Raw genomic sequence first — 18,222 nt, 5'->3', positions numbered from 1 at the left:
ATGTTTGATTAAGCTTATTATTAACTTATTTCAATTACATTTTGAAATATACAGTAAATTCTCAATAACTCGAATGTAAAAGGACCGTCAATAAACTTCGACTTATCGTAAGTTTGACTTACCGCAAGTTTTGGATTTTAACATTTTAATATTAAAAAACCATTGAATATTTTAATGTGTTGTGTACATATAACAGGCAAAATTGCAGAACTTAAAAGTTTTTATGCACAGTTTATCCGTGAAGAGTTCTGAAGACGAAGTTGTATTTGGTCTTGAACTTCTCCAGTCATCCAGCACTAACGTGGAAATTTTCTATGTTCAGTAATATAGCAAAATTCGTTGCTTTCTCACGCAGCAAACGGCTACTTATAGAAATGGCATAGTCTTTAATTCGATACTGCTGGAACCACTTGAATAGAGCTGATTCTATTTCAGGAAAGGTGGACATCTTCATTCGTGTCAAATTCGGATTAATGGACTAGTACCGCTTTTAGTTTCTCTTTTTATATCGTTGACAGAGTATTTGGAGGATTACTTCAATGCATTATCTTTTTTTTTTAATTTTGGATTCCTTTCATTGTTATAAATAAGATTTACCTTACTTTCTAAATCCAAGGTTTTTAGCTTTTGCTCAGAACTATATCTCCCTCTCTCGGGAACTTATCAACAAATGATCGAACTAAAGAACGAACGGGAATGCATCTTAACTTAGGTCATCTTTTGAATAAAGGTACAATGAGTTGACTTGGCATCTTAACAACTTAAAAGCAGATTTGTAGTCCAGCAACATGTGTAAGTGTAAACAGTATTGCAGTACAGTACTACTACGAATTCAGTGCAACTTCAAACTTTCTTTAAATGACGACAGTTCTTAAGAAAAACGCAGGAGATTTATTTACAACTATGTACAAGAAATAGCTTTAACAACAGCTAAATTAACCATAGCAATTTAATTAACACCGTAAAATAAACGGTTAAGGGGACAAGGGACCTTATACATTCGGAAAATCAACCAAATTTCACAAAAATTGTTTTTGCGCCAAAAAATAGAGCTTAGTACCAGCTTTGATAATCCATTTTCATTTTTGCGATATTATGATTTTTACGCATTTTATTTACATTTTTAAAAAAGGGGGCGTGGTATTTAAAGGGATAAAAGTATCAGCTGATTTTTGTTTACACGTTTTTAATCATCATTTTTGGCTCGAAATGCTCCCACCGCATTATTTTTCACTGTATCGCTTCAAAATTTTTTGAGCACATTAACAGTCTTATACTTCATAAAACTGGGCATTACTTTACCCAAATACAAAAATTTACTATTTATCCGCTGTTAGCAAAGTAGCATACGTATTAAAAAAACGTAAAATTCTATTCATAATTTGCTTTTTTTTTTTCTAGTTTATATACGCACATAGATTGAATTCAATGCCCATTTATGTTCATACGGATAAACTACATCTGGAAAAAAAATATTGTTGGTTTTCGTTTACATGAATTGCGCCTGGAATGTTTTCAATTCTGCCCATGTTGCGTTCCATATGCCTCACAAAACACCTTTTTTAACCCTAAAATTTTTAAATTAACATTTAAAATGTCTAATATTGATATGAAAATATTATTTTTGTTCTATTACTTCAAATACATGGTGTAAAATTATAAAATTGAAAAGTAAAATTCAAAAGTCCCTTGTTCCCTTAAGCACGTATTTACTCAAAAATTCGCAAAAACACAGCTCAATACACACTTCCAACGCAACGGCTGAAAACGAGACTCCACAGTTAGAAAGCAAACTGACTGACTCTCCCATTCCTAGGACGTCCGGCGTTTTATGCCGCTTTGGACAAAATTACATTTCATTCTGGATGTTTTATTTTTATTCCATTCACAAATTTTACCATTCAGAAATGGAGGGACCAAATACTTCATTCCAATGTAAGGGGGTTGCATATTCATTACAAGGAACAATTTGCAGGTTAAGTTACTACGATAATTTTATATGAAAAATAATGGAACAAACGCCAAATTTAGCCACATTACAACAAATTAATCATAAAAACAATTACTATTTACAAAATTTGTAACAGTACAACAAAAGAAAACAAGCTATACTCATTTCCGCAGGTACAACTCCTTTATCGCACATTGGCTCAACAGGTATTCTCCTTGCTTTACAGATCTATTGTGCAGGAATTGCAAGTGAAGGCGAATGAATTTTTCTCTCATAGTCACTTGAATTATAAATTTTTTTCATTTCTTTTTTTTCTTTTCGTTCTTTCAAAATAAATTTCAAGTCATCTTTGAAAACCTTCGAATTAAAGGAAGTTAACTTCGAGATATTGAGCATAATTACCATGGAATTAAAGACAAAGGATGATGAATAAAGCTTGATGAAAACTTCGAGTTATAGTTATATTCTGGTTATTGGAATTCGAGTTATCGAGATTTGACTGTATGTTAATAATTACGTATTTTATACCGATGTGGCATCTCTCCCACATAATGAGGTGAGATGCCAAACTTTTCAAAAGTATAAATGAAGGGTTGTTTTGTTTATAATTTTTTTTTTTTGTTTTTTTGAATGCCAGGAAAATGCTCGAGGAAACATACGGTCATCAGGAGGCAGTGGAGTGAGGATAACTTAATTCTGGCTATTAAAAAGTAAAAGCAGGAGACATGTCGAAAAATAAAGCTCAAAAACTTCATGGATTGCCATGGGAAATGCTACATCAGGTTTCACAAACATTGGAATATTCCTACTTAATCCTTATGCTATTCCAGATTATTTCTTTGATATATCTGATTTAATTGAAGTAGCTAATGCTAACATTCCTCTAGAAAGTGCTGTCACTCTAACTCTGTCTCTCAAAAACCATCAACTTCCATACAGACAGCCACTCGAAAGAAACCCTTACAAAGATGCTTGAGAAATTTTGACCAAGCTCAAAACTACATCTCACTAGTAAAGCGAAAACAAGTTGCTTATGCCCACGGGATGATGGCAAAATTATTATTTATAAAAACGAAAAAAAAAACTGACTGCATTAAATGTTCCTTATGCAAAAAATCGCTGCATGAGTCACGTATAATGCTCAGTAATAATGTGTGGTAGGAAAATAATCCACAAACATATCAAAAACAATTTAAAAAAAAAACCTCACCCACACTATATGGCGGCTCTCTCACACGTTATGGGAGAAATGGCCTGTTGTCAACTTAATTTTTATTTTTATGTAATTAACCTTGCGTGATCAGGTTTCCATTTTACTAAATCTGCTGTACAAAGACCAATATCAACCGTTGCACCATGTATAGCAATTATTGCGGATCCTTACTCTCTCAGGGATCTTAAGTCTGAGGGGATGGTATGTTCTGGTTTTGATGTATCATGCGTTGAAATTCCAAAATTTTGTGAGATAAATATCGATTTTACAAGACATTTTTAATGTTTGGTTAGTTGGGAAGATTTACGGAGGCACCTGCTGTCCAGTTATCTCCTGGCGATTCTTGAGTCATTTATTTATGTGAGAGCTACGTGCTTTGGGATTGATGGTATAGTTTAAATAATAGCGCCATTATTTACAGAGAACACTGTTAAAAATGGGTATTCAAAAATAATGAAAATTTACTCATTTTTAAATACTTTCATTACTCAATATAGCTCCGAATCAATAAGGTTCAATTTTGAGAAACACATGTACTCATTTCATGACTCGTATTTCTCGTATGTTTGTATTTGATGCCACATTTACTCATTTTTGAATCAATTGTATTCAAAAAAGAAATGAATACATTCAGAGTTTCATTTTTGAATACATTTTTTTTAACAGTGAATGCTCTCCTGTCACTCAACAAAATGTTTCAATCAAAATTACGTGGTTTTATGTATAAAAAGAAGTCAGGCTCTTTTTCATATCGCTGTTACTCTTTCTATGAAAATTATTTATCAAGTTATGGTAAGGTTTTAGAAATGCTGATAATAATTCGTTTAGAAAATGACATTGTCTACATAACTCCTAAAGATTTGAGCAATTGTCGCGGCAAAAGTTATCATCCGAAGAGTATTATTATGCATTTTTCAGGTTGTTTCGATCCACTGAGTTTTATGCTTTTGAAAACAATAAGCAAAATGCTTTTTTTTCCAAAAGTTTGAACTTCATTTATGTATCAGAGTCAAAATATAATATCTGATGGGACATTTTTTAAAAACTTTTCTTAGTGACGTTTGCCCCAATTATTTTCTTTGGTCTTATGAACATCCTAGTTTTCGCTCCACTCCTACTTCATAAGTTGCAGAAATCATTAATGCAGAATATTACAACACAATATTTCAAGACTGACACGATTTAATTAAGAAGATGTAAGGTACGTGCGGGTAATAAGGTCTACCAAAGGAAGATTTAAATTAAATAAAAGCAATGTATCTGAATCAGCAAATTGTAATATTAACTAAACATACAGATCAATTACTACAAAAAACTAACAAAAATCTCTAGTTTTTCTGAAAACAAGCATGAAATAAAGCATTTTTTAAAACCTTGTCATTAAACCTTCTTATGCTATGGTAGGATAATAAAGCCTAAGAACTTTAACCCTCTTAAATAATCATAATAGGCTTCTAACATTGATAGTTGAGATCAATTGTAATATAATATTCATTAATTATGCTTAAAGTCTTCAAAATAACAGAAAAAAAACTTTTTTTAACAACTGACAGGGCATTCAAAATTAACTTTGTCATAGTTTGTCACACCGACGCATTCCTTATGATACCACTTGCCGCATTTTAGATATAGCCATTGTCCTTTTTATCTTTCGAAACAGAACCGTATACCATGTGGTAAAACTTTTCAGAAGGTCTGCTTGGGGTGCTACAATAACACTGAACCAATTCGTAAATCTTCGTAACTATTTATAAACATTGATAATATATTGAGAAAGATTTAAAATAAGGTGTAAAACTAACATTGTTGCAAAAACAAAGGAGTATAATAAGGCCTACGTTCAAATTTAGTATTAACCGCTAACATCGTGTACAAAGAAGTACACAAAAGTACAATAATTGGTTTATATATCTAATTCAGGCATCAAAGATCGATAGAAGCGTTGACAACAAAAAACTGGAGCGCAAAACTATATCTAAAAGTGTAATATTACAAAAATTATTTAACATTCAGTCGAATGATTTTATATTATTCGTTTTGCACAAAGCTCCTTGAAAACGAATCGCGTCGCACTGGTCGCGACAAGTATGAAGTGCCATCTATGAGCGTTACCTAAATCGACAAGCTATACGAACATTTTAAATTCTATTTTTGTTGTTTAGGCCTTATTAGCCGACAGGCCTTAAAATCTGCACCTACCTTATTAAGCTGTCTTATTCGTTTTAAATTAATATTTGCATATTGAAAGCTTTTCTACTTAAAAGGATTTAATTCTTTGCATTTTAGGCCGTTTTTTCCAAGCAATATCAATTAAGATTTTAAAATGTGATTGCTTTTGTAAGGAAAAATTTAACTGTAATGATTGCGTGATCTGAGCACAAACGCTAAGATAGTGTTTGGGAGGCACATCTGTGAGAGCAGCCTCACAGAGCAAATTATAGATCTTGAAAAAAAAAGCTTTGTACAAAAAAGGAATATTTTCTGATAGGGATATTATTGGATTCAATAAATATCATAGTGTTTTCTTCTTAATCTAAAATGGCGACGTCAGTAAAGGTGTCTGATGCCACTCCGGTAGCCAAGCCCGATAATTCCTGATTTACTGCAGGTACGTTCGCTTTTCGTTTCAGTAAGTTTATTTAGTGTAAAAGAAACAATTTTTTGGTTACAACACATATTTTTTTTATGATCCAGATGAAAATCCATACAAGCTCTGATCCAGCACTTTAAGAGGTACTGATTTGAAATGGAGAAATTAATAACAACGATATATTTAACATGTCCCAGTAGCCACTAGAGTACTCGGAGGGGTTTTGACCGACCGGACGAAAACCATTCACCCTCAATCAACGATATCGAGACACAAACAGTAGGGCTACCTCTGATATAATTGCTACTCATTGTACATTTACTGCCAATAATGTTTGCCAGCACCCATTTTAAAACTTAAGTTACACATAATCGATAGGGCAGGACAATCTTGACTTTTCAGAGCACAACGGATAAAAGATGATTAAAAAAAATGAGGAATAACATTGCGTTACAAGTACATCTCTAGTAATAATATAAAACTGAAGAGTTTGTTTGTTTGTTTGAACGCACTAATCTCAGGAACTACTAGTTTGAATTGAAAATACTTTTTTTTATGTGTGTTGAATAGTCCATTTATTGAAGAAGGCTATAGGCTTTTTTTTAATCAGATTGACCGAAATGTTTGTAATTGAAAATTTAATGTTTAATTAATTGTTTAGTTCTATTAATTCCTGACAGATGGCGTGTTAATTTAACTCATCCAGAGGTCACTGAACGACAGTGTCGACAGCTATGCTATTGTGGGAGTATTTTGGTCAGCGAACTGACTTTTTTTTTCCAAATTCAGGTACATAAGATAAATAAATACCTTTGTGCTGAACAGTAAGTTAAAAAAACGTTAAAAAAGCACAAATTGGCAATTTGTGCTTTTTTGCCTTTTTTTTCTGTACATACTTTGATTTTGAATGTTTTTTTCATTGGATTTTGTTTTTCTTATTTCTTCAATGTTTGTTTTTGTTCTTATAGTTGAATATAGTTACTTATTTAAGTAAATAATTTGATTTGTTCGTATTATTCCATTGTGATTGCTCTTTATAACGTTTTTACTTTCTTATATATCTTATATATAGAAGAAAGTACTGGATTCGTGCAAATTTTCGAATTTCGAATTTTGACGGATTCGAACGTTTTGCGGTGTGCAGAGTCCATTTCGACCATTTTTGAAAAATGTCTGTCTGTCTGTGTGTATGTGTGTGTGTCACGTCTGTGTGTGACCAGTTTTTTGTGGCCGCTCTACAGCAAAAACTACCGCATGAAATCAAACGAAATTCGGTACACATATGTGCCCCTATGTGAACTTGTGCCCATTGGTTTTTGGCGCGAATTCCTCCAAGGGGAGTTGAGCAATGGGACGTTTTTTGAGTTACGCGTGCTTGCTATTTCTCAGGAAGTAACTGGCGGAATGAAACAAAATTTGGTCCATATGTTGCCATTAACAGGAGCAGGTGTTGATTCAATTTTGGCGTCAATAACTCAAACGGGGGTTGAGCTATAGAACGTTTTTTGTCTTCAATTGTGACTGCTGTATCTCAAGAAATAATTAACGGAATGAAAGAAAATTTTATCGGCAAGTAGCCCTTAGTGGGTATAAGAAATGATTTTATTTTGGTGTCAACAACTAAAAAGGGGGTAGCGCAATCGCCCGTTCTTTTTTTCTATTGTGAGTGTCCTATCTCAAGAAATAATGCTACGTTCTGATTGAAATTTGGAATATATGTGAATCCATATGTAAACAGGCTTTGGTTCAACTTTGACGCCAATCACTCCAAGAGGCGTTGATTTTTTTTTTTTTTTTTTTTTTTTTTGCGAATAAAAATATTTTTAATAATGCAACAATAAGAAAGATAAATCGTAATAGATTGTCGTCTGCGTATTTCTCGTGATTTTAATTGTATGGAAATGATGGGAAATATTATCTCAATGATTTAAAATTTTTAACTGTTGCCATCTTATGTTTGTTAACAAATAAAATATTTGTAATTAATTCAAGCAAGGCTTTTAAAATAACTTTCAATTTTCGCTCTTTGCTTTGCTCTTGCAATAATTCAGACATTGGGATGGTCGTCAAGTTTTTGCATGTGTAATTTTGTTTTTGTTGAGAATATTGCTTCCTCGTCAAGCATGGGGAGGGATCAGAAAAAAAAAGAAAAATATAGAAGAAAGTTTCGTGATGGCCACAACATACTTGTAATTGTATGGAATTGATCGAAAATATTATCTCATAGACTAATAATAAGAGTAGACCGAGCTATGGCAACCCTTTTGCTGCTCATAAACCAAACCATGTGACTGGTGGATATCGTAGCAACAGCGGGCGTTGATCGTAGCAGACGATCAACGCGAGCGAGAAATAAAATAAATAGAATTTATGAAACACGGAAGAATGATCTTTTATGGAATCTGATTTGTAAATTTGTTATTCTAAGTTGTAAATATTTTTTTAATATAGTGAGTTTTTCGTTTAGATAGTTTTTTGCATTTTCTTTATTCAATTTTGATAACTCTCTAAGCAATTAAAGATGCAAGCGCACAAAAAGAATCGGCAAACGGTAAGATTTTTACCTACAATATCAATTTAAGATACCGATTAGTACATTTTTGCGTCAACGCAAAACGTTTACGCCATTACGTTTACGCCAACGCTGATGTAGTAGTTCCGAATGAAATTAAAGCTACTGAAAACTGCGACCAAAAACTAATTACTAATGCCAAAATAATGTATATCTAAAAGAAAAACAATTCAATCATCTCTGCACCTGGGGAAAAAATATAATAAAAATACATTACGTCTTAAAATACATGCCGAGTGCCAAACTATAGATAATCCTGCCAGCTGGCAACCATGCCGCCAAAGTTTTCGCCGAGCCTTCCACCAGTCACATGATGTATCCATGAACTAATTTTTTCATCAGCAAGTCTGGGGAAGCTCGGTCTACTCTTATTATTAGTCAATGTATTATCTCAATGATTTAAAATTTTTAACTGTTGCCATCTTATGTTTGTTAACAAATAAAATATTTGTAATTAATTCAAGCAAGGCTTTTAAAATAACTTTCAATTTTCGCTCTTTGCTTTGCTTTTGCAATAATTCAGACATTGGGATGGTCGTCAAGTTTTTGCATGTGTAATTTTGTTTTTGTTGGGAATATTGCTTCCTCGTTAAGCATGGGGAGGGAATATAGAGGGAAGAAAAATATAGAAGAAAGTTTCGCGTGATGGCCACAACATACTAGTTATTATTGTATTGTTAACTTGACGAAACAATTTAAATTGCAGAAAAAAGAAATCCCGTTTCATTCTTTAAAGGTTATGGTAGCGTGATTGCTCGCAGCGTTAAGCGATGAACTATTCAGTTGAAGGACAATTTTAAGTTTTAAAGCTACTGTTAATCTTTTTATGTGTTTTGGCGAATAGTTTTAAATTCCAAAGATACCTTAATGGGTGTTTTGAAAAGGTGTGTACGCATTTTTGTTGAAGAAAAATGATCATTTCACATCAGAAAGGAGGGGCGGGGGTTAGGATTTTTTTGATTCGACGAACTTCCTTGAAACTATTAGCACTGGCATCGCTGTGCGGGTACTGCTAGTAATAGAATTAAATGTTAAGAAAAATAACAGCAGCTACGTACTCAGTTTTATGGAATTGTTTCGTTACATTTTACATTAAACCAAAGTTTTTTTTCTTTGGAAAAACATTTTTTTCTAAATACCACGTAGTTTTCTTTAATCATAATTTTCTTTTGTTGTTTTTTATTTCGTTTTTGTTTAAAAAATAAATGAAATGATTTAAAATAATATTTAATTGAAAACTAAACTAACTTTTATTCCCATTAACTAAACCAACAAACACTAGCTAAAAATAATTAAATTCACTCTCCTTTGCTAGAAATAAGAATAACGAATTTTATTGCTGTTTCTTATGAATACATTCATTTTTTTTTCAAATGAGTTACAAAATGCATCGCTTCAAATTAATTTCCGTTAGTCAATAGGATATTATAAAGGAAAACAAAAACACATTTCCTTTTTAAAGATTAAAGCAAGAATTTATTTTGTGAATTATGAACGTCAAAATGGTGTAAAGTTTATTATTCATTTTTTTTTATGTTTTACGCAAAATTTGAATAAAGTTCGATGGTTCTGCACATAAGTAGTACTCATCCTCTCAATATTTTAATGTCATTACACTTACGCTATTGTTTTTTTTTTCTGATACTTGACATTCTCTAAGGATTTATAATGGCAACATATTAATCGGACATTAGCGTCTTTCAATCTGTTATTTAAGATTTCTTTAATGATTCACAAAAAAAGGTTGCGATTCTTTTTTATCTTAATTTACATAGCTTATTTTTTTAGAGGAATTAATAATGATTTTATCTTTGTGGAAAGTACGTGTTTCTAAGCTTGATAGTTTTCTGAACACATTCAAACGTGTCTCATGTACCTGCAATGTGGTGGACAACACTTCATTTGGTGGACACTATTTTTTCTGTTTTTGTTTTCTGGCTAATTTTGTTCCTAAGCATGCTTTCCACTAAACAAATGAAGCAAAATCATTTTGAAAACCTTTTTCAAATTCATGTTTCAATTCACAAAACTAGTATTATAAGAGTGATTCTACAAAAACGAGAAAGTTTGCAGTGAATTTGTTTGAAAAATTTAATCTCACTCTGAGACATCCCCCCCCCCTTAAAAATAAATAAATAAAGTACTTCAAACATAAAGTACAACTCTCGAAATACTTCCAACAGCGGCTAAATTAAAACCAGATTTATAAAAAAAATCGCCAAATTTGATCGCCAAGTGTCCGTTAAACTATAACACCACTTGAGTTTGTATCGAAATTAACAAATACTTCCCCCCAAAAGGTGCAAAAGACCCCTTTAGAAACACATGAATGCAACCAAACGGAAGGTGCACAACTGGATTCCACTAGAAGGCTACGTAATAAATTTCAACTTTCTAGGACATATCATTCTTGAGTTATGCGACATACATACGTACATACATACGTACATACGTACATACAGCCGTCACGCGAAAACTCGTTGTTATTAACTCGGGAAGCGTCAAAAGAGATATTTAGGGTGTCTATACGTTCTTAGGTATATATGCACGTGTGGTCGGGTCGGAAATAAAACTCAATGTTCATTCGGGGGAGAGCAAAATGAAAATTAAGGTCGATTTTTGAGTGAAAATTTTTTTGCGAATACAATACTTCCTTTTTTGTAAAAGGAAGTAAAAATGAAATAAAAGTTCTACAAATAAATAAAATGATTGAAGAAAGAGAAAATGAAACTTGCATTGCATAAAAGTGTAACTAAAAGTGTATTACATGAAGTAAAATGCTTCTTTTCTAGTAGTGTTACCACTTTTTGAAACAAATCTTCTAAAGGAAAAAAATGTTTACATTCTAGCCATTTGCATCCCTGACAGTTCTTGGACAATGTTCACACTCGTGTTTTGAGATGATGGTTTCACTTTTTTTTCTTTCAGTGTTTTTTTCTACATATATTTTTTAATGATAAATGTTTCTGTATGTTTAATTGAAAAAAAAAAAAAAAAGCACAACTGAAATCTTAATCAGTTTTCGCCAAAGTTTTTAGACAATGCGAAATACATTCATAGGACAAGTAACAAAAATATCGGGGTGGGACAGAAACTTTCTTTCTTCTCCTTTTTTTTTTTTTTTTTTTTTTTTTGTAGAATAACCCATACTTTTTATTATTCTGCTGAAATTTAATCAATACTTTCCCACATTTTCTAGACTGTTTTTTTTTCTAAAACTTTCATTTTTACGAGATATCATGTCGATGCATAATACCAACACATAATATACTGTTATGTAGTGACATCTTGACGCCTTTAAATCAAAAAGATGAATAATTAGTTAATATTTTTAGAATTTAATCACGATTTAAACAAGAATATTTCTTCATATATTCAAGTATTGAATTGTGAAAATTTTATTTAGTTCAATTTTGCCATAAATGAAATAAATGAAACAAATAACTAAACGTCTATTTAACCCTTAACTCCGGGAGATCTCGACAAGTATCTATGGGGTGGCTGGGGAACTACAAAGCAATAGAATATGTAAAAATTAGGGTAAAAAAATGCGTAACACACAGTAAGAGTACAGTAATGAACCCCCTCTCCTACACATAGCTTTTACTATGATCATTCTTTGCACTTAAACTTCGATTGCCATTTCCTACACTGGCATCACGAAACTCCTATTATAGTCTGCAGCACATTTCAAAAAAAAATTTCCCGCAGTACCTTGATATTAGTAGATACAACACTCACCACAATTATTTTCTAATTTCGATATCCCTCGCGGTACTTGGTCTAGTCCACCGAGAAGAGACAAAATGGGGGGAGTGAAGATTTTCATTCAAGAACGAACGGAACCAAGTCACGTGATAGTTTTTAATGCGAAACATTGGAAGAAATCAGGTTTATTTCACTAGTTTCTTGAAAAACGTGTCAACCATTTGTTGTTGTTAAGTCACGTGGTTTAAGATCTGTGCCCACGCTTTTGCTAAGCCAATGATTGAGCTTGCTCTCTCCATTTATAATTCCTGCTCTAAGGTCCGGTCCCTCTCTCACTTCTGGGTTCCTGTCTCGGGTGGACATTAGGGTGGGCCGAAAAAACTTTTTTTGGAAATCTGATTTTGGATAGAGCGGAGAAGTTGCTATATGGGCCCGTTATTACCCATAAAATTTCGATAAATTTGTTTAATATTTAGCCGGTGCTATTTGACCTTGAAAAACTAAAAAAGGGAAAAAATGCACTTTTTTCAAAAAAAAAGGGGGGGGGGGGCAAAAATAAAAGTTTGAAGGTAGTTTCAGCAGACATTAGAAGTATCTGTCAGTGAATTAGTTGAATTCTTCAAAGACTTTTATACATTTCGTAGAATATTTAGCTACGCTCCTTTAAGATTGAAGCATGGGAAAAATGAAAAAAAAAAAAAAAAAATTAATAGTTTCGAAATAAGTAAATACTGAAATGTTACGCAATACGTTACTTAGAAAAAACAGTGAAAATTCAATCAATTTTATGCGACATTTGTACGCCAATTTTAAAAAAATGCACCCACTCAAATAAAAAATAGTTACATATGATGCTAATTTTTTAATCTTCGGTTCCAATTGTTTCTCCTGGATAATAAATGGCGCTCAACTGATTCTATTATTCCTAAGATTATTTTATAACTATTTTATATATGTTTGACTTTCTATGCCTAATACAGCTTTAGCAGCAGATCTAACTGGCGCTTCAAATAGAGCAGTGGCTAAAATTGCTACAGCAGTTCCCGCTGATTTCATAACCAAAACATCATTCTCATAAACAAAACAAAAATATATAGTCGATAAAAACAAAGTAAGGAAGGAAGTCGATAAAAAAAGGAGCGAGCTAAGAGAAAGGGATTTAAGTGCAGTTAAAGGGGCAGCTATAAACAGTTTGTATTTTGACGGTCGCAAGGGTTAAAAAGACATCTGGCCATCAAAAATTAGCATCTGAAGCACATATAGCATTGATAGAAGAACCAGGTAGCAAGTACATCGGTCATTTATCACTTACAGTTGGGGAAAGTGCAAAAGAAATTTCGCAAGTTATTACAGGCTTTGCAAACAAGTATAATATGAGCTTGCTTAACTTATCCGTTATTGGATGCGACGGAACAAATGTAAATACGGGATGGAAAGGTGGAGTAATTCGTTTACTTGAGACATATCTCAAAAGACCTTTTCAGAGGAACATATATCTGCTGCATACTAATGATTGCCACAGAGGCATCTTATTCTGGAATTGGACGGTTGTACAAAGAGCCACATACATATTCTGGAACTATCGGACAACTTCTTAGAGATTGAAAAAAAATCCGGTGGTCAAATTTGATAAAATTGACTGCAATATTCTGGTTTTGGGCATGGAAGATATAAAAAATTTAAGTACTGAACAACAATATTTGTATAGAATCTGTCTTGCCGTAAAAGATGGTAGTTGTACTTCTAGCGTGGCTGACAGTAGCCCAGGCAAACTCAGTCATGCGCGATGGCTGAGAACTGCAAACCGTTTGTTACGCTTGTATATAGGCACTCCAACTCCATCAGAAAATCTTACAATGCTTGTAAAGAATGCAATGTTAGTTTATGCTGCAATGTGGTTTGAAATAAAAATGAAACCGAACTGCCAGTATGGTGTCCAACATTTTTAGAAAATGATTTCTCTTGCAAGGCAGTTTCCAGACAACGTTAAGGAGATAATTTTCAAAGTTCTCTCAAATAATGCATATTTAGCTCATCCTGAACAGCTACTGTTGACAATGTTGTTTGACTCGTGAAAATACATTCGGGAATTAGCTGTTAAGCGCGTTCTGAACTCTAGAAATAAGAAGACGAGGAGCTCGGATGGTGTACGATTTTTTAACCGTCCTAAACTCGATTTTGAAGCCGTTGATTTAGTTGATTGTGAAAACTGTTGTAACAGAGCCACCTTTTACAATGCATCTAAAAGACCAACAATTGAAAGAAATGTGCAAAGAACAGCCTACAGAGTTCACTTTCGAGAAATTTCCCTGTCACACGCAAGCTGTAGAACGTTGTGTGAAATTAATAACCGAAGCTGCAATAAAAGTTCGTGGTGAAACTGCCCGAGATGGATACATTCGTGCCAAACTTCAAACTAGGAAAGAACTTCCATCATTTGATAACAAGGGACAATATTATTCCAAAAAATAATATTCATTATGCATATTATAAATCAAATTTGAAGATTTCTTTTTCAAAATTTTATTATCTCTATATGTAATTCTAGAAAATGTCTGATACTATTGCGTGATAGTAATTACTATGATAATTAGTCTATTTTATGGGCTCGAACTGGCTCATTATATAACATTTTCGGTGCATTCCAGCAAAATATTTGGAATTTAGTTTTAAAAAATTTTTTTGACAAAAATACATTTTTCTCTTTTTTTTTCGGTTTTTCAGTGTCAAATAGCGCCGGCTAGATATTTTTTAATATCCAAGAAATTTTTTGTGAGTGCTAATTAGCTCACTATGCAACTTTTGCGCGCTATCCAAAAATTGATTTCGAAAAAAAAAAAAAATTCGGCTTATTTCGGCCCACCCTAGTGGACATACAAGGGGCCGCTCAGGGATCGGGTGTTTTTTTAACGGGAAGGACGGCCGAAAAGAGGGGGTTACAACGTTGCCAACCTCGTCCCCTTGGTGGAGAAGATCGGAAGTTTTAGTAAGCATGGCGACCTGGTCGGTTGAGCATTGGGTTTTCGGCGTGAAGCAGTTCTTTTTCGAAATAACGAGTCTATTGTTGTGGTCACGCGCGTCTTCCACCGACATTTTAACATTCCTCCTCGTGGTGTTGTTCCTAAACGAGACACGATATTGCAGTCGGTGGGAAAATTCCGTGCAACGGGTTCATGTGTTGTGATTTGGAATAGGAATAAACCACGAACAGCAATAGCACCAGAGATCGTGGAACGTGTCAGAGTTGATGTTATCGCTATCCCTCATCGCTAAACCATACGTAGAGCTCAAGCGCTTCGGATGACCCGACTTCAAGAATGCATCACTCGAGAAGGAAGACATTTAATGGACATAGTCTTTCATAATTAATAAAATTTATTTTCCTCAATAAATTTCCATTGTCACTAAATATTTTACAATTTTTGTCACCCCGATATCTTTAAAATTGATGATTTGGTGGATTTTAGAAATCCACCCGGCTTATCTGTGCCATCTTATTGCATGCGCGGTTTTCTTCTGTATTCTGCACAGCTGGAGACTGAATGCCTAAAATTTTCTGACGTTGAGAAGTTAACTTTCAACGTTCTACATTATTCACATAGCAAAGACATCGGCAAAAGACTGAATTTCTCCCGGTAAACCAAAGATTAAATTCGACATTCTCCAATTTCGATCTTTCACAGTATCATAGTCATTGGAATTTTAAAAAGTGACAGGAGACGATCACTGTTGTACAGGATGTTACTAAATTGAGCCATTTAGATCAACATGGAAATTTGCATGAAATATAAGAAAGAAGCTTTTACTATATTCTAATCTATAGAACTAAAGTTTAAATTTAAATTCTTCATACATAAGTAAGGGTGCAAATGCGACTGATTTAAAAGATACGTTCCTCTAAATCATCTGCAATTTCAGCACAAAACCATTGCAAACAGCATGTTACCCTGTCTGAAACACCTGTTACAAAACTTGTTTTATTTTAACTAAATACATATACATATTCTTACCAGGTTGGGTCAAAAGTTTTTTCGTATTTTCCTTGTACTGGATTGGCTGGCTTGAATGTAACTTATGCAAATTACAGTTCCTGCGCAGCTGATCTAAAAATGGTAGAGCGGAGTTTGACCTTGATAATCCTTATCAGTTGCTGTGATTTCTCGTACCTGTGTAGGCGTTGCAGTCTCTTGAAATGACGGATGATAAGCTAGCAATTCCTCCTATTTTGCGTTTCCTCTGGAAAAATGTCTTAACACAAGGGCAACGGCAAAGGAAATTAATGATGTCAAAGGTCCAGATTCTGTGAATGAGCTCACTGCTCAAAATTGGTTTAAGCGTTTCAAGAAGGTGATACGACCCTTGAAGAGAAACCAAGATCTGGACGGCCATTTGTTGTTGGTAACGAAGTTTTGCTGGAAGTTATCCAACACCAGTCGAGTTCTAGCACCCGAGCATTATCAGCAGAACTTAGTTCTTCCCAAAGTACCATCAATCAACACCTTCCAACTGGGGCTCGTGAATAGGCGCTGTCGAGAAGTACTTTTGTAGGTGATAATACGAAAAAACGTTTGACTCAACTTAGTAACTGAGCATATGAAACGTCATATAATCGTAATATATGAACCGTATTAGAATATTTGTTAAATTGTGGTGGGAAAGCGTCTGAGACAAGGATTGTCTTCTAAAACATATTACTTTAGTAATTTTCCATACGTAACGAAGAATAGTATTAACTATAAATGCATCAAATGTTTCTAATTATTGACAGGTTTAAGGTGTGAAATCTTTACGAATAATTAAAACGTCAATCGAGTATAAATTTGAATTTCCCTTTTGAATATTCCCTTATGACGTAAAATTAAGCGCAAATGACTCATTTCTAATTTAAAAAGATCTGCTTTATCTTTTACAAATTGTGCAAATGATTGTGTGCAAAGTATTGAAATCTTTTCAAGAATAACAGTTTGCATTTAACTACCTGATTTTAGTTTAATATTAAATAAAATTAAATGCTCCATTAAACTGAAAAAAAGTTCATATTTTCTGCTCAAACTTATTCAAGGAATTAGGATCAATTCCTTTATATAATAGCACCTATGATGAAAAGATTAATTTTTAGAAAATCAAAAAGACCAACCCACCTTACGTGAAAGTCCCTTGGAGACAGGCGTTCTTCGGTTACAACTTTTCATGATTTTGTTTTTTTATAAACAACAACGTTAAAAAGTAAAAGAACCTTACTTATGTACTGAATTTTGCTATCAAAACCATTTAGTCTCACATACATTTGTTTTCAGTTCAATTTTTTGTAAACGAAGCATTTGGTTTTTACTTTTGTATTAAAAAAAGCCAAAAATATAATGAAGTTATTATTTTATTTTGTACTTTTTTTTTGTAAATGCATTCCAATTTTTACTATTTTTTATCTGAAACTACCAAGTATGTATATTTGTTTCATATGAGAATTGTATTAAGTATATGATATTTTCGAACGAGTTTGTGAATAAACAATTGTTTGATATTTAATAATATTTATTAAATTAATATCATTCCTGCGGGATTAGAGAGCTAATTTAACATTTTAAGGAATAATACTCATTTTGGTTTAAAACGTAATTACTTGCCATCAAAAGTGAAAAAATTCCTCAAACATAAATATAAAACTAGTCTTTGTAAAGAAAATCTTTCCACCAAACATTTATTTGTATCTGAAGAAAAGCTGGTTCTTTGAAAAAAAGTTTAATAAAATAAAAAAAAACGTTTTTTTTACATAAAAAAGTAATTAATTCTAAAACCGCTACATTTTATACATTTTACTTTATCTGGCACCTTATGCTTCGCACTTGAAACTAGAAGAGACGCCCAGTAAGTAAGAAGAAATTTGCCAGTTTTGAAAAAGAAATATAAAGAAAAACTATGTATAAAGATATCTTTAATTACTTTGTAAATTTTTTCAGCTGTTTTTTTCCCGACTCTTAAAAAACTTTTCTTCAATTATTAGGAAATTTGAAGGCAATAAAAATCAAGTGTCTTATGTTGTATACATTTTTTTTTCTTCTCAAAAGCTAAACATGTGTATTCGGTTTCCTAAAACGAAGCTGGTGGTATTATTAAAAGTACATTGCAGTTTTTGCCTCAAAAGACAATTGAAACCTGGCTGACAATGTGTAGTTCAAGTTTTCTAATAG

Source organism: Uloborus diversus, chromosome 5 (assembly GCF_026930045.1).
Source record: "Uloborus diversus isolate 005 chromosome 5, Udiv.v.3.1, whole genome shotgun sequence".
Classification (NCBI taxonomy): Eukaryota; Metazoa; Arthropoda; class Arachnida; order Araneae; family Uloboridae; genus Uloborus; species Uloborus diversus.
The sequence above is the reverse complement of the archived record's forward strand: the minus strand, read 5'-3'. Positions refer to the sequence as shown.